This window comes from Athene cunicularia (assembly GCF_003259725.1).
Source record: "Athene cunicularia isolate RWA chromosome 2 unlocalized genomic scaffold, athCun1 chr2_part1, whole genome shotgun sequence".
Taxonomy (NCBI): Eukaryota; Metazoa; Chordata; class Aves; order Strigiformes; family Strigidae; genus Athene; species Athene cunicularia.
In genome coordinates this window covers 35,336-41,962 of record NW_020799095.1, presented here as the reverse complement: position 1 = coordinate 41,962, position 6,627 = coordinate 35,336, and the positions used below count along the sequence as shown (strand labels likewise).

At 53.5% G+C, this 6,627-nt stretch overlaps 1 long non-coding RNA gene across 2 annotated transcripts in view; it reads right to left on the bottom strand.

Annotated features, from left to right (window-relative positions):
• LOC113476768 overlaps positions 1–2,446 on the bottom strand; it is an 8,862-nt gene extending 6,416 nt beyond the window's left edge. For both annotated transcript variants that reach the window (XR_003397781.1, XR_003397780.1), the window contains exons 1-2: positions 2,352–2,446; positions 899–999 (exon numbers count right to left, since the gene is read on the bottom strand). This is a non-coding gene — a long non-coding RNA (uncharacterized LOC113476768). The remainder of the gene's footprint in view (positions 1–898; positions 1,000–2,351) is intronic.
• Between the last annotated feature and the right edge of the window lie 4,181 nt (positions 2,447–6,627).

Sequence of the window (6,627 nt, the reverse complement as noted above, 5' to 3'; positions counted from 1 at the left end):
CGGGGCAGCCCCGGCAGGAGCGGCTGCCGCCGCAGGGCACGGAGCTCGCGGGGACTCCGCTGGGTCCTACAGGCTCCCGCCTGCCTCCCGCGGACGGAAAGCGGGAGGGGCAGTTCACTGTGAAAATCTACCAAGGACTACAATGTTCAGCAAAATGTTATACTTTTGGCCTTGAGGAACAGGTGGCTCTGACTAGTTGGAATTTTGCTGATGAGTAAAGATAGCCATATACGGATGGTAGAAGTTCTATTGGTTCTCTTAGATAAGACAGAAAGTAAATCGTCTGAAAAACACTCTTGTTATTCAAGAAATTGGCCAAGAGAATCTGCGAATGCTCTGGGGAAAAAACAAAGTGAGAAAGACTACGAGCCTTCCTCCCAAAGCCCCTCGGAGACGCCCACCAGGAGGCAATGCGCAGAGGTGACATAAACTGCTGACATCAGCCTTTCTAACTAACCCAGCCTCACTCATGCATGTGTATGTTTGTGTTATGTAGTCCAATGAATATGGATATCCACACTCTATGAAACTTTTGGTAAAATGTGTGGTGGGTGTGCAAGCTTTGTGGAGAAATCCCCCTGCACCCTAGTGCCGGAGTAAACATACCTGCTGTGTAACTCTGTTTGAGTTGTAGTCTTTTTTCCACGAATCACTGCCTTAGGCAGGTGTGGGGGGGCTCTCTGGAGGCTGCCCCGACCCCCCTGCCGCCCCCCAGGGACGCTGGGCAAAATTCCACAAATCAGTCTGGGAGAGCAGGATTCTTAGCAATATTAAAAAAAAATGCTACAAGTAATACTATAACTTGCTATAAATAAGTAAATAAATCTCCAAACAATAATCATTTCTCTGTACCACTTTGTAGAGAAATACCCTTGCACCCCGGCCAGAGTAAACACACCTGCTTTATAACTCTATTTGAGTTGTAGAGTCTTTTTTCTGTTAATCAATACACCATGGAGGCCACAGTCCAGCAGAAAGGTAGAAAGAATGATTCCGACCCTAAAAAGGCAAATTAGCAAAATAAGTCAAGAAACTACTTTAAAGTGGTCTCAGGCACTTCCATTGGCACTGTTGCAAATCAGGGTAAAACCAAAAAGTGGCAGATTATGTCCTGATCTTTGGGGTGCCATCCCTTTCTGGGGGTTACATGGCCAGGGCCCTGGTCCTGAGCCCTTCTCACAGCCCCGTTTCTGCTTCAGTCCTGCCCTGTAAACTGGGGCACAGCCCAGCCCCGCAGCAATGGCGGTGTTTATCTGGGCCAGTGTTGGACACCCACATCTGTCACCCCCTGGGCAACGCGCTGGCAGACAGGCTGTGAGCTGGGTGGCCCTGAGCACCAGGCTAAAAGCCAGAGTACAGCCGGGGAGCAGCAGAGCTCACAGCCTGGCCTTCCTGATGTCTCTAGGAAATTGTCTTCTCTGCTCATTCTGACCTTGTAAATAGAAGAATGACAGGGGCAGTTTCTTATTTAAGACTCTTGCCATGTAAAGAAGGAACCAGGAGATAAGGGAGTGAGTTTCTCCAACTTTGCCTGAACAGTGGGTGCCTGGCTAACAGCTCTACCTTTGAAGAGCAGCTAAAGGAGTGTTAAGAGGGGAACATCCTGTCCCAGAAGATGCCAGATGCTTGGATGATTGTCTGAGAAGCATGAATTCAGCAAGAATCAGCAATAACTGGGGGGAAAGGCAAAGGTGGTGAGGGGGAGGGAGAGTTGGTGGGGAGACTGTGACTACTAACTCAATTCAAGACCAGAAAGAATCAGCCCTCCCACGCCTCTAAGGAGCATGTGTGCTAATTTACACAGCAAGCGAGGGTAATTTAACTATAACTAACCAATAGCAGATGGAATAGTAATTACAGACCCATGAGTGTAATCTTAGATAGGTTTTTACTAATCATGTAACAAGATAAATACACGGCAGTTCCTTTGTGTAGCATGCCAGCTTTGTGGAATTGAACCTAGCCCCCATCTTTGCACAAATACAGATTATACTGATTCAGCTCCGTGTGTAAGATTCCCTTTTTTGCACACAGGGTAATGAACCCTGAAGGACAACAAAAGCCCTGTAAGAGTTAACAGAAAACCACACTACTGCTATTAGTGTAGTAACTCAAGGTGCTGGGGGTCTCCCGGGGGCTCTGGGGGTAGGGCTGCCCGGTGCCTGTGCCCAGGGGGTCTGTCTCCACCCCCTCCCCTCCCCAGCTCTCACATTACTCCTGGGCCTGTGCTGGCCAGGCCTGGCTCCAGCTGACCAGGAGCGCACACACATACCCCCAGGCATCCAGTGGGCAGGAGAAACCCCGACCCCTGCCCAGGGGCCTCACTCCTCACAGGTGACCCCAGTACTGACCTCAGCCGGGCCGCAGCTGGAGCAGAGGCTGCACCTCCCGGGAGCCAACATGGCCACCCGGCAGCCCAGGACTGCAGCTCCCAGCATGCCCCGGGGCGCCGGTTCCCGCGGTCTGACCCTGCGGGGACACCGTCCCCCGGCCCGGCCCCGCCCCCAGCCCCATGGCCACCTCCCCGGGCTGCTCCGTTGGAGCAGGGGAGAGGTGAGGGAAGAGTTGAAGGAGAAGAAGGAGAAAACAAGAGAGAGGGACAGAGTGGCAGAGAGAGGTGGGACGGGCGCTGAGCTGGCTGAAGAGGGATGGGCAATGGGCAATGGGCAATGGGCAGTGGGATGAGGAGAGTGGGGGGAGCTGGGCAGGGAGTGGGGGAAGGAGGAATACTGGTGAGGAGCAGGGCAGAGGGGCAGAGCGGGAGGAGGGTGGAGGGGAAGGGGACAGTGAGTGCAGGAAGAAAGAGAGTGATGAGCCTCAGGATGGAGGGTCAGCGAGGGGAGAAGGGCAGGAAGGAGGACAGAGGGACGGACAGACACAGGCAGGGTGAGTGAGCGGGCCGGGGGGCGAGAGACAGTAAAGGCACCAGGAGAGTGGAGGGACAGAGACATGGGACAAGGAGCAGAAGAGAGGGATGGAGGGGAAAGGGTGACAGGGAAGAGCAAGGGAGAGGCAGGGACACAGAGCACAGCACGGAGCAAGAGAAGATGGAAACTGTCCCTAGAGACTGAGAAACAGGGTGTGGGTCAGGACAAGGGGCAGAGAAGAACAGAAGAGTGATGGCCTCCGGGATGGAGATGGAAGAAGAGCAGAAGGGGATGAGGAGCAGGACAGAGGCCCAGAGAGAAGGCCCAGGCAGCTGAGCAGGGGAGACAGGCAAGAGAGAGGGGCCAGGCTGCAGGAGAGCAGGACATGGAGATGGAAAAAAAGAGGAGAGGGAGAAGGAGTGTGGAGAAATAAAAAAGTAGCAATAGGCTATAGGACAGACAGGGAGGAATGAGAAACTGCAGACAGGGAGTCAGACAGAGAAAGAAAGAGAAAGACAAAATAGTGATGGGCTAAAGACAGAGAGGGAGGAACTAAAAAATGGGGGCAGGGATCCGGACAGACAGCAATGGGGAGAGACCAGAAAGAGCCATTATGGGTGAGTGCCCCCATTTCTCGAGCGCTTCCCCTGAACTGCATTACTGGGAGCCTCAGGAAGGTGCTGCCTGCAAAAGCCCTGCCCTGGGCCCAGTCCTGTGCACTAATATTGCTGCCAATCATCATGCTGCAAAGTGGCCAGGGCTAGGGAAAAAAAGCCCAGCTGGGGGAAGAAAAATTGCCCATTTTTTTTTCCTTTGTCTGCTTGTTTGTTTTGCTTTTTAAAAAGTATAATGTAAGCTCTAAATACAGTCTGAAAAGGAAAAAGGAACCAGGCGTACCAGGCTGGTCACATTTAAAGGCCAAACCCATTGAACAGCTGCACAAACCATCACTCGCTCTCGCTGTGCACATTCCACCCCCTGCCTGCGTCTTGCGTGTTCCCTGGCAACAGCACCACCAGGCAGCTCAAAAAAACCATACTGTCTGCAAAAACTTGAGCACAGCTTAATTCTGTGAAATTTGCCCTCTTTCTAGGCCCACTGGTTAGAGACTCCTCTGTCAAGAGACGGCTCAGGTCCACGCCAGGGCTGGAGGTGCTGCTTTCTGGGTCCCGTGATGGTGATGGGCGGACGGGCAGGTTGCTATGTCCCAGGACCGGGTACATGGGTGGGACTCCAGGGTCACCCCTGCCTTTTTTTCGCAGCAGAGCCCCAGCTGGTGCCAGCCCTATGCTGCAGCCCTGGAAAAGAGCTCTGGAGGAAGGAAAGAGCTCTTTCCCCGGAGGCAAGAGCTCTGGCTGGATGCCATCCTCAGGTGAGCCCCGCTGCAGTAGCAAACCTCTGGCACCAGCATGGCCGTCAGTGGGATGCTCCAGCTGAGCTGAAAGGGAGCTCGAGAGCTGGGGGAGAGGTACCCCCACTGCTGGGGCAGCGCTGGCCAACTTACTCAGCTTTACGTGTTGGCGAAGTGACACCGAGCCAATCCTGCTGCCACCACTTGCTCCTTTTGTGCCTGGATTTCTTCTGATGTAAATAGTGCTGGGGGTGCTGCAGGGGAGACAGCAAAGCCAGGTTCAGTGATACAGAGCTCTTCCTTTGTCCATTCCCTGTGCACAAGCAAAGAAGTAGAGCCCAGAAGATGCAGATGATCCCACTGCCTCAATTGGTCTACTCATGAAAGTTTTGGACCTCAGTGGATCTGTAAGTGTCTTTGTTGTTCTAGCTGGGTCAAGGCAGTGACTCTGCTTTCTAGTATGGACCATCAGAGGAGTTTCTCCCTCTTGGCCTTTGTTCTCTTTTCTAGCCGGTGACGTTAACAGCCTCGACCGTCAAGGCTTTGCTTCAGTGCCAGGCAAAAGTAAGCAGTGGCTACATTTCTCCTCCTTGGCATGGTGTATGGGCGGGAGGGTCGGCCTTTCTGGGCTGGGAAGCCATCAAGACACAGGCCTCTTCCTCCCTGGAGGAGTTGGGGCGGAAACCTCCAGTGCCGGGGTGAGAGCACAGAGGGGCAGCCTGTGTTCCCTGTGCTCACGCCGGTGCCCTGTGCCTGGCTGTGGCTGTTCTGGCCCACGCGGCAGCCGAGAAGGGCGCTGGGGCAGGGCCCTGTGGGGCAGGTCCCGAGGAGCTGGGTGCAGCACAGGCCTGGGGAGCAAACACCCCCATGGTACACGGAGCCCACGACTCCCTCCTGGGGGTCAGGGCCCTGAACTCCATGTCTGTGGGGCGAGAGGTGATCGTCTTCTTTTACCTGTGGGCAGAAGGAGTACCGCTTTCATACAGAAAGTAATCTGGGATGGATTTTGGTTTTTTTCTTCCCACCTGGCCAGAGTATCCCACATCACTGTCCTCAGACTCCAAGGCATGGAGAAGATCTCAGGAGAGCCCTGGCTGAGGAGCAAGTGCAGGAGCAGCTGGAGCCAAAAGCACCTGAGCCTGAGGAGGTAAGAGCACACGCTGCTGTGCAGAAGGGTAGAATGCTGTAAAGGTCTTGATTTCATGGCCAACTCAAAGGCCATCGATCCAGATACACCTGGAACAGGCAGTTCATGGTGCAGTTGGGAGCATCCCCTTGGGTGGTGGTTCTCTAGCCATTGCCCTTATAACATCTTGGAATTTACTGCTTTGAATGTTAACAAACAGGGTGAATTAGGGTGGCCTTTCCAGAAGTTAACTGACCTTTCTTCAGGTTTCAGGGCACAACCTGGCACACAAGCCAGGGTTTCTTTCTTTGGTTTTTCCAGATGCTCTATCAGATGTGGCCTGTGGTTTGTGACCGGTGCCACTGCTGGGCCCTGCTGAGTCTGCTGCCCAGTGGCACTGAGGCTTCTCTCCGTTGGCACAGAACCAGGTGGTCTGTGGTGGGAGTTTTGTTCTCTTACCACCTGACTAATGTAGATTGTGTTGTGTTCTCTGTAGCCCTTCTTTTCTGAGCATGGTCACTTAGCTGTCTTGTAGGAGACAGGTACCATTCCAACCAAGAGCCCACATTTCAGATGTGGTGTCACCTCCAGGGCAGTTCTGACAGGGGGAGGAAGAGAGCTGCGTGTTCTTCACAGTGAGACCCGGTGCTCTGGGCTGCAGTGTCTGACATCTGCTGAGTGATGCCTGCTGCCAGGAATCCTTCCCGAGGAGGGCATCAGGGCTGGCAGAGCACACAGTGTCAGAGGTTCAGCAATCACGACCATGTCCCTCTTCAGTTGGGGTGCAGGTTTTTGCCATCTTACTTCACATGAGTCATTCTGCAGCACAGTGTTTGGATGTAGTTTGTCCTACTGAATCAAAAGGCAGAGTCATGACTTCTAAAGCTCAACAGACCCCAACACGTGTCTTTCCTTATGCTTTTGCTTTCCAGAGTTGTGTTCTGATGAGCCTGGGGACCACGGAATAAAGGTTGAGATGGTGTGTCAGGCAGACGTGCACCTTGAGCAACCACCCGCTTTGGTGCACCTTGAGCAACCACCCTCTGCTCTGCAGCCTGGCAGAAGAAGGAGGAGCCATGGCCTGGCAAGCTGAAGGAGGAGGGGCAAAGCCAGGCTCACAAACCCTTTAGCAAAACAACCCATATCTGCAGTTTCTGGGGCAAACCAAGGCAGTAGACTGTTTCTTTGAAGCAGCTGTGCTCTGGGACTTTGCCTTGTTAGATAGCTCATCAAGAGGACAAGCTTGAGAGCAAGCTTTTTCCACACCTCATACAGTTGTACGT